A 17512-nucleotide genomic window follows, 5' to 3' on the forward strand; every position below is an offset into this window, starting at 1 on the left:
GGACGGAGGGGGACGATGAGGCATTAAACCAGCAGCACGAGGGTTTGTGCCGTTCACCTGTGCCACTTCTCTCCCTGCCATCGCGCCGAGCTAGATGCATGCCCGGGGGCACCTTCCTCTGAAATTTAGGCGAGTAACGGAGCGATGGAAGCTTTTGAGGGGGGATGGGGAAGGGGGGGAAAAAGTAAAAAAAAAAAAAAAAAAAAAAAAAAAAAAAAAAAAAAAAAAAAAAAAAAAAAAAAAAAAAAAAAAAATACTGTCAACTGACCCTCAACTTTTCAATCGCCTGATTTAACTGCACGCTGATTTATTTTTGTTTTTAGCAGTCTTCGTCACGGATGGAGGCAAGTTTGTGTGCGCAATTAGGCTTGCAAATTGCTAATCTCGCGCTGACAGTGCCTGTGGGTTCCCAGCTGGGCATGGTTACCTTGAGAGAGCTGTTGGGATCAGCACTGTCAGAGCATGCTCCGCTGGGGAGATCGGGTGGGTTTTCTGTTTTTAATGCGATTTAACGAAGATGCTTCTCACTCTGCCATATCCGAAGCATAATGGAAGAGCAGAGCGGTGATTGGTTGTGGATACTGGAAAAGGAGAAATGCGAAGGTAAAAAGGGGAAATCCCCGCAGATATTTCTATTAGATTAATGAAAGAAAATGCAGCTGTGCAGAAGGGGGATCCGATTAGCTGGTTTCGAGTTGAACTGTTTTGTGGCGTCTTAAGATGATTTAAGAAATTGATTTTAAAAAGTTGTATGAAACAGACCGTAGATAGGAAATGGTTTTGTGCTGTTGATAAATCTGAGTGTATGTGGGTGTGCTTAAGTTGAAGAAGAATGTTCCAGTTTAATTCTTTTAATGTTGAAATGTCTTACAGTGGAATAGCGCTAGGGAACATCTTAAAAATACTTTTTTTTTTTTTTTTTTTGTGCTAACCAGTTTTAATCATTAATTATTCTTATTGGTAGCCTCCTGAGGCAGGAGTTTTGAGTTTTTATTACTTGCAGTTAAAAGTTAATTCAGTTGATGCAGAAAATCCTTGTTGCATGTGATGCTTGTAGGATGCAAGCAGCTGTAAACCTTTTCTGATCTATCTGTAAAGGAGAATGTCTATAGATAACTATGGTGTATTCCATTATGCAGGATGTGTGTAGATACTTTGGAAAAACTGCCTTGTTTGGTTCCTGGTATCTGTAGTCAGAAATACATTTATTAGCTATTTGCAACAATCCACGCGCTCCCGAATCACGTAGAGAAACTCCCCTTGATTAAAGATGTCTTCTATAAAACAAGTGTATTTTCTCTGACTGCAGTTTTACAGGATGGTAGTCTAAGAAACGGCTGAGAAACCCCTCCTGCAAAATCCTTTTTCGGGCAATTTATTTCTTTCTGCCTTAAGTTAGTCCTTTTGACTGCCCCAGGGCTAAGGGTGCAAGTGAGGGGTGCTCAGAGGAGCGTTGCGCTGCATCGTATCGTTGGAGGAAGGATGACCTAAAGGGCTGTATGAGGATGATGAAGGAAACATAATGAGGTTTTTAACACAGGTGTAATGATAGATTTTGGAAAGAGCTAAGAGCAGTGCAACAGTCACTTCTTGAAACTTCATCCTGCTGGAGTCAAACTGTTTCCATGTTTCTGGAAAACCATGTTTCTGATGGTGCTGCATTTCCTCTGGGCTTTACTTGGGGTTATTTGCATGATTACAGTAAACTAGACTTGGCCTGATAAATCACTGGTATTAAACAGAATTCCTGGGAACACAGAGAGGAAAAAAAATCTGCTGCTCTCTTGGCTTCTTCCCAGGTTATGATTTTACCAACTAACTTGAAACTTGGAATGAAAGGGGGGGGAAAGAAAGCGCGCTGTTTCTAGGATGTCTTACTTAGAGTCTGCCTTTCCTCCCGTAGGAAGGGCTCTCCCATCACGACAATCAATGGGAGCTCTAAATTTTGGAAGGGCGGCCAGGCTTTGGTTCAGTGGTTTTATCAGTGCTAAAGACAGACACAGGGACAAATCTTGAGCAGCTGTGAATTGATGTAGTTCCATTGGTTTTAAGAAGAGTATAGATTTACACCAGCTGATGATACGCCCCTCTGCTCGTAACATACAGGATATGTAACTTGCCTTGAGTGGTGTTATCAATTTTGATGGCATTAATTCCAGAGAAGGAGAAGGATTTGGGCAGATTGGCGAATCCTTGTTTATAGGGTATAACTCACAAATGAATGGCTCGATCCAGTGAGTGCTCCCAGCTCGATTTATTTGCTCAGTGGGAAAGATAATTTGTAACTTACACGATTATTTAAAGCAAACGCTATTTGTGTTAAGTAATTTATTTTCTAAAATGCCATTATAGATTGGCCGGTTGAGAAGTAATGTAACTACCGTGCAATAAACTTGCAAAATCCGTTTGTCCCCTGTTCGTTCATTTGTAAGATTTGAAGTTCTTGTATTAACGTTCCCAGGAGGTAGTAAGTCAAGCAAATGGGTCACTTTTTCTTCTAGAAGATTGAAACATTCATCAAACAAGTAATACCTGGCAAAGGCTCTGTACGTGCCAGTGGAGGGCATTTGGTTCTACAAGACTTTGAACGTACGGTGTGTGTTGAACATCTTTGTGTCTGGATGGTAACGTGCCTTTCTAGGGCGCCTTCTGTTTTGATGGAAAATTGCAGTCCAGGTAAGTAGGATTTTCCCCATTTTGAGGCTGGGTGAATTGAATTGCAGATAAATTATGCAAACCCTATGGGAGGTCACGTATCTGCTTTTTGACAGCCATCAAATGAGACTTCCAGTCGTACGTGGGTCGCTGCTGGTTGATAAGGCTCCCTGATTAATTGCTGGGTTTTGTTTTGTTTCCTAATTTCTCCGCTTCGTACGTGAAATGGTGACTTCCCAGAATCATGTAGCTGTAAATAAATGTACATGTTTGTTCATTACAAATATTTTAATGTAATAATTTCATGATAAACGCTTCTAGGAAGGAAATACCTTCAGAACAAGTGCAAGGAATGACTCTTGTTTGGTCCTGGTTTCTTTTGGCAATATATTAAACGTACCTAAACGTTCAGGTAGACATGCTGGTTACTGTTTGTGGACAGGATATGTTTTTCTTGTGTGTTCTTGTTTAAGAAGGAGACTTAAATCATAATAACAGCCTCTATGGTTTGCCAGTGTGCGCCCACACAACTTCTTAAAAAATGAAAAAAGAAATTACACCCTAAAACTACAGTGTTTTTTGTTTTAATCAGGACTCATTCCTTGATAAATGATGCCTGGGATGGGTTCTTGCCCAGCAAGTCCTCCTTTGTCAGCGAAGGTCCAAACAGTTTAGTTGCAGGATGTCAGAGGCAGACTGCTCATCGTTTCTTAGATGTCTGAAGTTTCTCTAGTTTTAGACTCTGCGGTATCTCATGAAGTGGTTTTACAGTAGATAAACTTGGTGATGCATTGCCAGTGACCCTATTTAAGAGTGCTCCCTATGCAGAGGTCTCCTGTGTTTTTCTGTAGCTTATCTTCATAAGTATCCATCAGTGATGTGTATTAATACTTAATGTGTGGCGTATACAATCCAAAGTTATGGATGGCATTAATTCCAGGGGAAGAGTATTGGAGCTCTTTGTCACCTTTAGGGGAGGGGGGAAAAACCAACCCCCCCCCCCAAACAAACACTTTCATACTGTCCTACCCCAATTGCCCTCTTCCACCTGTTTTTCCTTATTCCTGGTTTTTTACTGCCACTTCCTTTTTCCCTCTTGTGGTTTCCAGGCTTTCAGGTCATCCATCATCAGTAGACTTCTTTATGGTTCCTTGGAAAAAGGAGTTGCGGAAAAGGCCTCCTTTTATTCAAATGTGTCAGCTTTTAATGGCGTGGTGAGATCTTTAAACCCTGTTACATCAGTCCAGATTCCTAAATAAGTAATAAGCTGGTATTTGAACATGTTACATCGCTGTTGTACGCACCCCCCAATTCCATTTTACAGAGAGGAAAAAGCAGAATAAATATTGGGGGGGGGGGGGGAATATAGAGAAACAAGGAGTGAAGGAAAGAACATATTTAGCAGAATGAGTTCATAAGAGCTACTTAGATTGAAGTCATTTTTTCTGTGATCAACATGGTGAAAAACGTTAGACAGTCCACAGGTTGGTTTTTTTTCTGTTAATGTCAAAGAAGGTACAAAGTGTGAGAGGGTGATAATGTCATAGAGCATGACTTAGCTGAAATGCAGAGGGCGTAGTTAGGCAGTGACAGCTGGGAATTTGAAATTTATGATTGGGATATCCAGTGACTTTCTGAAGCAGGGGATTTAGAGTATTTTTTTTTACTCCCGGGCAAGCTATGGAGGCAGTAACCACGTAAAGCTGTTCTCAGGGCAGACGTGTTCACACAGTGTATGTTGAAGTATGTGAGGTGAGAAACGCGTTTTGATAAGTGAAAGAAGATGGTTTTCACAGCATAAAAGCGTCCCAGTTTCGCTTCTTTCTCCAAATCAGATGGCTGCTCTTGATCTTTTCAGGCCAAGAGTCACAGTTAACAAGAAGAGTAGCATAAGAAAGCAAAGTCCTATGAAAAATATTCTTGTAATTTAATGCTTTTGAGTGTATTTCTCACTGTTAGGCAATACTGTGATGTATTTATGAGCTGTTTATACAGTGCCCGTATTAAAATTATAGAAGCTTAGTAACATCTTCCAACTGATAAAACTGTCCTTTTCCTAAGTTGGATGCCTCCAAGCTTTTGAGTCAAAGGAAAGCTTAAATGGTCAGCAGGACAGTGTTAAAAAAATAAATTGGTGATTAGGCAAAAGATAGCAAGCACTACAAAACCCCCTATGCCCCATTCCCCCACTGTTAAATAGTCTGGATTTATTTATCAAAGTTTTTATCTTCTGTTTGCAATCTATGCTGAAGCATAAACATCAAACACACGAGAAATCAACTGCTCTCAGGCTTCTGTTTCATCCCAAATTTTATGGCCACACGGCAGTGATTTTTTGCTGGATTCATAAAGTCATCAGAGCCGGTTTTTTATGCTAGGAACTGAATTCTGTTATCAAAAGCGTGCCCGAACAACTAATAGTTTTGTCATTCATTAATCCTGTGGTGGTATTTGTCTGCTTATTGCCTCTTGAGTTGAAGTCTCCCCCTGCCTTCAATACAGAATGCGTTTTGTAAATTTTCCTTATATCATGAGATACGAGAGTGGGTTTGAGGTATTTTCCTTCGCGGGGAGTGCCTGCATTTTGGGTTTGGTGACTTGCAGAGCTTCTGATGCTCTGATGTGAAGAAAGTTATCACGATGGGTTCCTGAGTGAAGAGGGATGGCGAGGCTCCTTGGTTGGATGAAGCTAATGCAGATAAACTGCGGTGATTAGAAGCACGTTAGGAGTACAATTAAACCGTTGTATAGTTAAATGCTCCATGCTAATTAATATTGAATTCAGTGGGAAGCTTGACTGGGGAGCAGGCTTTGGTGTCGATGCTCTCATGTGAAATGGGTACGAAATGATGCCCTTCTGGAGAATATGCCCACCTTGTGCTTTTTTTTGGGTGCTTGTGCTATCACACTTAATTTGAAATGCTTTGCCTTCAGTTGCACCAAAGTGAACCGTAAATTGCCGTGGTTCAGACTAAACTTCAAGGTTTCTCCATTTTCAAGTGACTGTTCCATTTCTAGACACATTGCCATTGGCATAACGTTTAGAATCGTTTGAATGAGCTTGCTTAATGTATTATAAAGTATTTGTCATGGAGTCAGAAATGTTTATGGTGTCATAAAAGCTTTAGGAGAAACACATCGAATAAATTGGTCCATTCTGGAGGCTCAGTGCAGATTTTAATGTAAGACCGGGAAATGGCTGATAGCTTTATAATTTGTGTACTTTATAAGCCATGAAATCTGAATTGAGGAGGTCTGACTTTCATGCTTTTGGTTTTTGTTCCTTTTAAGAAGAATTCAGAGCTTTCTGCTACCGACAAATGAAAAAAAGGCAAATTGTGAACACAGGTCTAAAAGGAAAGCTAAGTGAGGAACTTAGGGCATCTTAAAGTGCCGTATTTCATAACACACGCTACCATGAAGAAAACGACAACAGAATCATTTTTGATTCAGGTATGATTTTTGTAGAAGCTTTAACTTGTAGAAAACAAGTGTAACTGGATAGGAGAAATACTTTGTTTTTACCAGCATTGTGTGTCTCAATATGCTCTTCTACTACGGTATCGCGATCTGCTCTGCATCCGAGCAGCAAAATGGAGGGGTCTCTAGTGCCAAGGACTGTGGCAAGCAGCGTTAAGAATTCTGTTGCTACTGAAGGCAATGAATTATTCCTGATGGATAATGTAACTTTGATTTAATCTGTGTACTGGTGAAAATGACATCATTTGCAAGAAGTCCTTGAATGACCTGCTTCTTGAGGTAACCATCTCGAAATCAGAGGCAGAGATTAAGGAGTGATGGGGTAAGGGGTGTAACGGAGGATTAGTGGTAGTACTGCTGGGAGATACTAATGGGAAATCAGGTTATGGGGCATCAGAATTAGAAGGACAGCAAAGGAAAGGAGAACTTTCAGGAGATGTTCCCTGAACACGAAGAAATTTGAGTTTTGGATCACCCAGAAAAAATACATAGAGGTGTCGCCTCTTTTCAGTATCATTTGGTTTCTGATTTTAAAAAAAAAATAATAAATATTGATGATAATAAAATTATTATTTAAAAATATATAAAAAAAACCTTATACATGTGATATGTCTTTTAAAATTCTTATTTAAAAATATATATAAAAAAAAACCTTATACATGTGATATGTCTTTGTGTGGAGGATCAGGACAAATCCCACTTGATCTTCTCAAATTTTAGAGGAACTCGAAGTGATGTATGTCTTCGGGATGTTGCTGGTGGTGAATTGCTCCTCTCTGCCACCTACCTGGCAGAAGGGAAAGGAAGATAAGAGAAGTGGTGCCAAGGTCTGAGGGCAGCTACCTGGCAGCACACACCAGGATGATGCTGCTTAGCTTCATGTCAGTGCCTGAAGCTGATAGGGGCGTCCTGGGGAGGCACGCGATACGGTGGGCTCTGTAGGCAGCTCTTCTATCAGAATAAATCATTTTCCATCTTAATAGCTCGTGTCTCTGCATGCCAGCAACCTCATAAATTAGTCAGGTATTTACTGAAATAGCGTATGTGCCCTGCGACTATATAAATTCACACCTTCCTGTGAAGGGCTCTGGATTAATGGAGAAGGATTGGTAGAAAAGAGGAGATTATGGGGGACAAATCTTGACGCAGCGTTTTGTCTGCCTGTGGGGCGGTGGTACCGGTAAGGATACAGCCATCGCTGTGGGGCAGGGGTACCAGTGACCATACAGCCATCGCTGTGGGGCAGGGGTACCAGTGACCATACAGCCATCGCTGTGGGGCTGTAGTTTCTGCAGATACCCCCGTCCACTCCTCCTCTCCTCCTGATCATTTCCGCAATGCGGGAGGAAGATGCGGCAAGCACCTACCTCTTTCAAAGCCCACGTATTTCTTTGATGTGTTTGTCACTCCTCAGGGTTTTGTTTTTTGTTGGGTTTTGTTTGTTTGTTTGTTTGTTTGTTTGTTTTTTCCAGGTAGGAGAACAGAGAACATAATTTGTACTCACGAAGGCTAATTATAATTCTTCCTCTACACATCCTTTCTTAGAGAGCTGTATGTTCAAAGAATTGCTGCTGACTCTTTCCTACATCACGGTTATGTTCGATGTCCAGGCAATGAAAGTCAAATTGTAGGTTCTTTTGGCACCTATTCCTGTTCGTGTTTATTTAATAACATATGCTCGTGTCACTTCTTTATTAATGTCAGGCACTTCAAAGCCATCTGTAAGAAAACCACATCAGTATAAGAGCGTGTCAGGAAACAAGGCAGTAAAATACCGGCACCTCTTAACAAAACGATTAAACGGCACCATTTTAATTTGTGGGAAAAAACGAGAGCTGTTCTGATTCTTTCAGTACTTTGAGAGCAAGTGCAGTAATACCCAATTCTTCGACTTTCCTGAGAATTGGGAGCCGACGGAGCGATTCGGTGGCGTGTCACCAGGGAACGCTATGGCACTGCCAGGTTTGCAGTGATTCCAGATTCATAGCAAAGGAGGAGCATACAGGACCCAAGTTACTCCTGAGGGACAGTTAAACCTTCCCCTGGAACATTATCATTTATTTATTACCTGGGCTCAGGAGTTGGACTGAGGCTGGCAGATGATGGGGTGACATATCAGCGCTCCTCACAACATCAGCCGCATGTACGAGCGGTTTCAGTGTCTATTCGCTGCCAGACAGAGGATTTTAATAAAAGGAATATGGAGGCTTGATTTTTTTTTTTTTTGACCTCTGCTGGTTTGTTCTGGGGGACAGTAACTCGAGGTACTGTTTTTATTAAGCATTGTGAAATTGGAAAGTGGAGATAATTTCAAGTAGCCTTAAAACCTCAGCAGAGAAAATAAGAAATATGGCAGGGAGGTAATGTTATAGTCTTCTGGCAACAGTGGAGTGTGTGAAGTGAAGCACACTGAGGTCAGGAGACTTACTGCATCCCTAGGTGTAGCATACAAACAAAGGATCTTCCTTAAAACCAGCCTGTAGCCCCAACTTCAAGGTTGCTGAAAGCACAGGAAGTTAAATATTCGAGGAATTCACTGCAGTCCTAAAATAAACTCTTCTCTAGTTTTGTTTCTTCTTGTCTGTATTCCAATCTCTCGCCAGCATTTATGTCTCTGCCTCTTTCTTGGCTCTTTCCACACATTCATCCGTTGTCTTTGTTCTCCTTGCATCCTCAGACCATTCTTCATCCTGGGCCTTTACTTTTGTAAGTTGTGCCCCTGGTGTGAACTTCCCTCTGTTAAACCGACCCTTCTGACTTTGCCTGGTTTTTCCTCATTTGCTCACGTTTCCCAGCTTTTTGTTTCTTACCTCTGTCTACATCAATTGCTTGCCCCTCTTTGAAATGGCTGAAAGCTTTGATTTATTCATCCTGTAGTTCTGCACTTATAAAAATAACTTAATTCTGTAGATATTTGGAAAGTCCGCTTATAGAATCATAGAATGGTCTAGGTTGGAAGGGACCTTTAAGATCATGTAGTCCAACGTGAAGCATACTGTCATTATTTGAAATATGCCAGTTCCCAGATCTCTTGGACTTTGTTTTGGTGTCTTTTAAGGAGGGAGTACCAAACCAGCTCTGATTGCCTCTGTGAAACAAAAGGTTTTGTGGTGGAATCTAGGCGGCCTTGTGCTTTTGGACTTCTCAGTGTATGCAACTCATATCAGTGCAGCTGGGTCTCATTGGGGCCTCCATTCAAATCCAGTAGCTCCATAGAATCATGTGCATGTTTGTTGCTGGAAAACGTCGTTTCCTGAACTCTCTATTTATGTAGATTATTTTTTTTTCCTTGAATTAGTAATATTTTCAATAAATTCCATATGTGTCAGTTGCTTAGAAACTAAAGCGTAAGGGAAAATGACACACAATTAAATGCCTTCGACAGTGTGTTTGGTGTCAAAGGCTTTTAGACACGTTGGCTCTGTGACCTTTCAGATGTCAGCCCTGCTGGCTGTGGGGCGAGCAGGAGAACCCACCAGTGAGCTTTAGGTTCTGATGAGTGACCTTAGATGCAGTTGACTGCGTTACTGGGCTGTGCAATGAAAAGAGGAAAAATGGATGGAGTTCTTATACGGAGAATTACTTCATATCGCAGAATCACAGAATGTTCTAGGTTGGAAGGGACCTTAAAGATCATCTTGTCCAACCGTCAACCTGACTGACAAAAATAGACACCCACACAACAAACAAGGAGCATCATCACTAAACCATACCTCCCAGCACTACATCAACCCGTCTTTTGAACACCTCCAGGGATGGTGCCTCAACCACCTCCCTGGGCAGCCCAGTCCAATGTTTGATAACCCTTTCAGTGAAAAAATTTTTCCTAATATCCAGCCTGAACCTCCCCTGGCGCAACTTGAGGCCATTTCCTCTCGTCCTGTCGCCTGTGACTTGAGAAAAGAGACCGACCCCCACCTCTCTACACCCTCCTTTCAGGGAGTTGGAGAGAGCAATAAGGTCTCCCCTCAGCCTCCTCTTCTCCAGGCTGAATAACCCCAGCTCCCTCAGCCTCTCCTCGTAAGACTTGTGCTCCAGACCCCTCACCATCTTTGTCGCCCTTCTCTGGACCCGCTCCAGCACCTCAATGTCTTTTTTATGGTAGGGGCCCCAAAACTGGACACAGTACTCAAGGTGAGGCCTCACCAGTGCCGAGTACAGGGGGATGATCACCTCTCGGGCCCTGCCTGTACGCTTGGTGGATAAGCTTGGAAACTGCACCGAAAACTGAAGGTTACATATTCTACTCATAATTTTGATGATAATGACTGTGTGACCACAGATCTTGGTCAGAAGGGGAGGAGGCTGATAGTCACTGACCAGGACATGTAGCTGTGTATATTTGAGGACCTATACTAAACACATGGTCCATTTTCTGTGACAGTCATATATCGAAGGTCCTTGTAAAGATAAGGAGGTAAAGGAAGTGTTGGCTGAACTTCCTCCCTGAAGTGAGCAGTTGATGTGTTTGAAGGAGCAGGGTTTGCTGCCACCATCTGAATGTTGAAGCTTATTTTTCCTGGAAATCTAATCTTTGTTTCTACGTTTTGTTTCTTACATTTTTTTTTTACTTCTTCTCATTCATTGTTGCTGAAATGTAGCAGGACAAGCACCTGTACTCAGCTGCCAATTACGGATTTAATTCAGTTACTTGTTTTTCAGTAATCCGATTGCCATTAGTGCCTCCTTCACTAATTGCCCCATGTATTTTGTCAGTTTATTATTAAAGTCACATTCTGAGTATTCCAAAACCTAATAAAGAAGTGATGGCAGCAGTCTGAAAAAATGATGTATAGTAGTTATGAACTGATTTAATGTTTTTTGTGAGTAAATCTCCAGACTGATGGACAGTCGGTTACCTCTCAAGCAGCACTGGATAGAAGAAATCTTGCACAGCTTAAAGGCAAAGTTCTGTGTTATGTGGAGTCATCCCATGTTTTAGAGGATTGTCATACTAACAAGTTGTTAATTCCACAAACAATGTGGTGCCAATAGTCTCCTCAATATACTTAGTGGTAATTGGGTTCTTGAGCTCGGTTGTTTGCAAAGGAGATGATCTGTGATTTTCTGAAAGCACGTGTGTAAATGTCTGTAGCAGCACAGACTTGGAATGCAATGAGATGGGCTTGATTTTTTGGTAGCCCAGGTTTAAGTTGACTGAAGGAAAGCTCTTGCTTATATTAATTCTCTAGTCTTAATCTTTGTAAATAAAGGCATGAAAATATTAGCCCATATGACTCTATTGCTGCAAGTTGGAGAACTACATTACTGGATTTTGTTTCTGTAGCAAGAAGCTGGTGTGGCTAGAAGATCCTTCCAAAATGTGCACCCCCGTATCTTGTAGTCCCTTAAGATACAGCAGTTGTATTTCTCAGTAAAACTAAGTCGGGATGTTTCCCAAATGTTGGTATTACCCATCTGCTGGTAAACTGCCTTTCCAGTGCAGCGGATAGGAGAACAGGTACATTGCATTTGGAAGACAGACAGGCAGAATACTTGTTTTCAGGATGTTAAATGCATCCGTTGGAAGAGGTGAGCTCCTGTTATGTGTAGGGGAAGCTGCTATAGAAGTAACATTGCTTTGCGTTCTTTAGCCCAGCAGAATGACTGCAGGTGCAAAGTGCAGTCTTGACAATCCCCGCTCTTGTGCTCCCTATGCCAGATAAATAAAAAGAAACTTCATTGTTGAAAACTTTTTTTTTTTTGGCTGGCATTCCAGTAAAGACAAGATGTGGGGGAAAAAAACCCACCACAACCAACCAACAAAACACAACCCCAAGATTAAGATGAGAAGGACGATGCTGGGCTAATTCTGTTCTGGTGAATGAGAGTAGGAGAGCTTTTTCCAGTGATGCCAAGTTGTGAAGAGTGCCCATGGGGAAAAAGTGGAGACCTCTTCCCCTCTGCCCTGCACAGGCTGTAGGTGATCGGTGTCATAGCCATCAAACGCCTGTTTACTTCAGGAGACAAAAGGAGACCCTTTTATAAATTGGCTAACTAGTCTGCCAAGATAGGCATGTGTTTGCTGAGTCATTAGTGGAAAAACAGGGCTACTGCCTTTTAAATATTATAGAATTATTGAATTGTCCAGGTTGGAAGGGACCTTTCAGATCATCTCGTCCAACCATCAGCCTCACTCTGACCATCACTAAAGCATGTCTCTAAGCACTAGGTCAACCCGGCTTTTCAATACCTCCAGGGATGGGGCCTCAACCACTGCCCTGGGCAGCCCAGGCCAATGTGCAATAACCCTTTCCATGGAAACATTTTTCCTAATCTCCAATCTGAACCTCCCCTGGAGCAATTTGAGCTACAGACAGTTAAGTACTATGACAGGGTTGGTTGTTTTTTTTTCAGGAAGAGGTCAGATTCAGTACTTCCAAATCCCTGTCTGAGGTTATTGGTATAATTTTGGGTTATTTCTTTCCAGCCAAGGCTTTAAAAAATATTGATGCCTTAAAAAAAAGGGACCTTTTGGACAGTGGGAATAGCTAAAAATTTGAGTGTTACAGATAGTACCAGTTGGCAAGCTGTATGCTGTACCAATATCCTCACAAGAAAACAGCTTTCACAAAAAAAGCATTTTCCAAAATACAAAGAAAAACAGGAGCGTTTTGAGCGAGTGACGTGGAACAGTTTGAGGAGGAGAATGGTCTACCATGAGACAGTAACTTGGAGAAAGATACTCAAGCTATAGAAATCCCTATTGTTCAGTTTTCTGATTTATTTTTTTTCTCTTCCTAACGTTCTCCAGCACTGAATTTCCCTTCCTCATGCCCGGCTCTAAGAAGTGTGGGTGTCCCCTGGGAAGGAGGATAAGGCAGTCAGCCATCCCTCAGCAGCGGGAAACTTTTTTAACAAAGATTCATTTGGGGAGCGAATAGAGGGAAAAAAACAAAACAAAACAAAAGGAATTGTTTTTAAACAAAACAAAACAAAAAGCACTTTTGGCATCGTTTGTGGTCCCCAATGGAATTAAGCAGTCCAACCATGAAATGTGGTGATCTGAGCACTTTTGGCATTGTTTGTGGTCCCCAATGGAATTAAGCAGTCCAACCATGAAATGTGGTGATCTGGAGTGTGGCTGTACAAGGTGTTGGCGGCCGTGCTACGTGGTAGACAGTGAGGATGAAACCCGGGGTATAACTCAGTATTCCTGGTGAGGCTTTGGGACAGCGCCGGGAGCTAATTGGACTCTGGGTGATGAGAGCAGACTTGAAGTTAAGTGGAGTTGATTGTCCTTCCGTATCGCCTCGCTCCCTTGGCGGTGATACTCCGTGACATGCTTTAATGGGCGCACAGCTGAGGGGCTCAAGCCCCCGAGATACCCCAGAGAAATCATAGAATCATAGAATGGTTTGAAAACCCAGGGTATAACTCAATATTCTTTGCGAGGATTTGGGACAGCGCCGGGAGCTAATTGGAGCCCGGGTGATGAGAGCAGACTTGAAGTTCAGTGGAGTTGATTGTCCTTCCATATCGCCTCGTTCCGTTGGCGGTGATACTCCGTGACGTGCTTTAATGGGCGCACAGCTGAGGGGCTCAAGCCCCCGAGATACCCCAGAGAAATCATAGAATCATAGAATGGTTTGGGTTGGAAGGGACCTTAAAGATCATCCAGTTCCAACCCCCTGCCCTGGGCAGGGACACCTCCCACCAGACCAGGTTGCTCCAAGCCCCATCCAGCCTGGCCTTGAACCCCTCCAGGGACGGGGCAGCCACAGCTTCTCTGGGCAACCTGTTCCAGTGTCTCACCACCCTCCTAGTAAAAAATTTCTTCCTGAGATCTAATCTGAATCTTTTTTCTTCCAATTTAAAACCGTTTCCCCTTGTCCTGTCATTACACTTCTGGCAAAGAGTCCCTCCCCAGCTCTTCTATAGGCCCCCTTCAGGTATTGAAAGGCCGCTATAAGGTCTCCCCGGAGCCTTCTCTTCTCCAGGCTGAACAATCCCAGCTCCCTCAGCCTGTCTTCATAGGAGAGGTGCTCCATCCCTCTGATCATCTTCGTGGCCCTCCACTGCACCTGTTCCAGCTGGTCCATGTCCTTTCTGTGTTGAGGACTCCAGAGCTGGACACAGTATTCCAGGTGGGATCTCACGAGTGCAGAGTAGAGGGGCAAAATGCTCCTCTTCCGTAAGGGAAAGGTGAAAAGAGGATTTGAGAAGCGTAGGCACCGCTAAGCAGGGCTAGTGGAAGAAATCAGGAGAACAGCAGTCAACTCTCAATGCTAGGTTTGTTGTAAATAACTAAAATGGCATCACTTTAGTGTTTAGATGCTGATATGGCTACCTTCCCCCCCCACATTTGCTGTGGGTGTTAGGATGCAGGCTTGCACGCTGCTGCTTCCTTTGTTCATTTCTCTTAGGAAATGAATCGGAGCCATTATTATAAATTGCTTGTAAGCGCTATTTCAGTCTAATTAGATTTGTAACAAAATGGATCCTGTAGACAGAATTTTGCATAAATAAAAGCATTCCTCTTGCTCTTACCCTTTCCTGCCTCCTATGTTACAGCAGTAGTTCCCAGAACGTTTTAATCTAGAGGCTACAGTGAATTGTCATGTGCTTCAGGAGGTCATACAAAATAAGTGTTTTTCCTGATTTTCCCGATTTCCTACTATTGTTAAAAATGTGGAACTCCTAGATTTCTTGTTACAGGCCCTGTATCTCTACGTATAGACAAACAATATTTTAAAATATGCCATTAGAGGCTCCTTTTCATACACACACACACTCACTACCTGATGTAAAAGTGGGTTTTAAGGGGGGCACCAGAGAGTGGAAGATGCTGGAGAATGATGGCCATGTACCCGGGGAAGGGCATGCTGGCCACCCTTCTAACACTTGTTTTGACCAACTTCATGATCCATTTCACCTCTGGATTCCTCAGTGTCATCATCTGGAAGGAGATGTTTATTTTTTGTACTTATATGCCCTGAATGTGTGTTTGTTGTGGCTTTTTTCTCCTTAATGAGAGGTTGTGATACTTCAGAATCTTTTCTAATAAAGAGGCACTATAGGAGTATATACTTTGCCTCTTGTTGTGCTAATATTTAATATTGGGAGATATAATCAAGTTATGGTACCTTCACAAGTTAGCTCAGTCACAGTTATTATTGATGTGTATACCTTCAATCCACAGCATATATGAATACATTCTCTTCTGATGCTGCTGTCACTCTCTTCTGTCAGTGCTCCATATTAACTGCCTTTATTTAGTGATTCTTTTCCAGCCAAAACATGCAATAACGCGTTTCTGGTAGTTTTAGCAGGTAATAATGTTGAAGAATTTGAACAGGTACAAGATAACCAAATTTGAAAAATAAAGTCACTGTATGTTGAAAAAAAGAAAAGTCAGAACCATGTTAAAATTTAAGAGTTTTAATACCTGAGGCGCAGCTTGAAAGAATTGATAGTTTTCTTCCAACTGGTTTATTTTATATTCTAAGCCTAGAAATATGTGCTTATGTAGGGCACGTACTCAGGATTAGCACTTGCCAGGATAGTTTTTCATACAGTGTTGGGGGGGGGGATTTTTCTTTTTATCTTCTCTTTTTAAACCTGATGATACGTACAAATAAAAAGAATGTACGAATAAAAGGAATGCTTCCCCAAGTGCCAAATTTAAGCATTGCATACAGCTTTCACTGAAGAAGGTAGACTTTGATTTGCAGGTCAAAGTTGAACAGAAAAAAACATTTTGAGGAGGGGAAAGCTTTTGAAAATATTACAAAGCAGACTTGACCTGTTTTGTGTAAATTCCCCACTTGTGCCTTTATCTTTGCTTTGTCTGGAGTGTTTATAAAAGGTTATCCCTCTAATAAACAATTATTTATAATTTCCTTGCTAAGTTCTATTGAATTTTTCAAAAATGCTAGTTTTCCTGATACAGCTGTGATTCTAAAACAGTTACTATTTAAAATGAATGTCTTGTTTATATGTTTTGTTAGAATATAAATGTTTTTTTCTAAATGGCTTTTTAAGTATATAATGAAAATATATGATATTGGAATGATTGTGCTTACATAAGCTACGTGCATAGCTGCTGCTTAAATCCGTGGTTTTTAGATAAAAGTATCATTTTGCTTTCTTCTTACTAAAGCCCCGTACTAGTTCTCATATAACTGCTCCACGCTCTTAATTTTAGGCTTTATTACAGTCTTTTTAGTGCTGTTGTAGGCTCGTTTTAAGGAGTAATTTTGGCTGCTGTGCAGTAGGTGCCCTCCTTTGTGCATCCCCTGGTTCCCTGCTTATCCAAGGAGGTACCAGCCGCAGACGAGTGGCTGGGACAAGTGTGTTCATTGCTTTTCCAGTTTTGTTTTTTTTCCTCAGCCTAAAAAAAGGGTTTAATTTAAAACGGGAGTTATCCTTTTTCTTTTCCAGCTGCCCTGGAGCAGCTGGAAAGGCACCCGGAGGGCCTCTCCTGCTCTCCAAGTTTTTTCTTACTACTGGAAATTTGTTTTGTGCTTGCTGCAGCTAACTCCAGTCAGTCTTCCTCTTTTTGTTACTGATATCACACTGTTTCTCTAACCTTGAGTTCCTTTGAATTTTCTCCTATTTCTGATATCCCCAGATCACCCATTCCGCCCACCTCTGTGAGCACCCCAACATCTGTTCTGTCTTCCCTGTTTGTGCAAGAGCAGTTTCCCCACTATACAGAGTTCTTTGTTTCTTTAATAGTTTCTGATATTGTTGGAAATGTGTAATGCGTTTAAAATTTTGCAAAAAAACCCAGATGGCTGGAGGCAGAAAGCCCAAAGCCAGCTTTGGTAATAAAGTAAGCCTGTGGCAGCAGTAAAACAGTAATGTATTTAGCATTAATTTGCTATTTGAAAGGTAAAATTGCCTGATAAAACCTTTTATATCAGCCAGTAGAACTGAAAGACAATGTTTTCCTACTATGCTGAGGTACGGATTGAGTTATAGACTGTTGTGTTGGTTTTCTGAAGAGACATATATCCATTGTCTCCGCAATTAAAATTACCCTTGCATTCAGTGAATTTAGACACAGGGTGAGTCAGAAGCACACGTTGTCTTTCATGTGTGTCACTTTTCAGTCTGCACGCGTGTTTCTTTAGGACTTCATGCTGCAAAAACCTTGGGTCCGACCTGCTAAAACAGTTCAGAATGTTTTAGTGTTAAATTCTGCATGTGCGGTGGTTCCGGGATGTCGCTACCCATTTGTCCCCAGAAGGATGATGCTCAGCTGACACGAGCTTCCACAGAACCATGTGACAATAGACACAAGTGCAGTCATTGCTCAGTGACTTGTTTTGCCTTGTTTTACTCGTGCCCAGATTTCTTGTATATATATATATACACAAGTATGTATATACAATGCTCAGCTTTACTTCACTCTGATTTTTTTTTTTTTTTT

At 41.8% G+C, this 17512-nt stretch overlaps 1 protein-coding gene across 6 annotated transcripts in view; it reads left to right on the forward strand.

Annotated features, from left to right (window-relative positions):
- The window catches only part of ARPP21 (cAMP regulated phosphoprotein 21kDa), a 302410-nt gene that overhangs the window by 143202 nt on the left and 141696 nt on the right, over window positions 1-17512 (forward strand). The window contains exon 1 of one of the 6 annotated variants that reach the window (XM_014941782.1): window positions 316-603. The exons of 4 other annotated variants lie outside the window; for them this stretch is intronic. The gene's annotated coding sequence lies outside the window, so the exon portion shown is untranslated. Of the gene's footprint in view, window positions 1-315; window positions 604-17512 lie in introns of those variants that run through there. One more of the 6 variants, XM_014941732.1, reaches the window with a different exon arrangement.

The sequence above is a fragment of the Calidris pugnax genome, unplaced genomic scaffold (assembly GCF_001431845.1).
Source record: "Calidris pugnax isolate Ruff unplaced genomic scaffold, ASM143184v1 scaffold23, whole genome shotgun sequence".
In the NCBI taxonomy this organism is placed as follows: domain Eukaryota; kingdom Metazoa; phylum Chordata; class Aves; order Charadriiformes; family Scolopacidae; genus Calidris; species Calidris pugnax.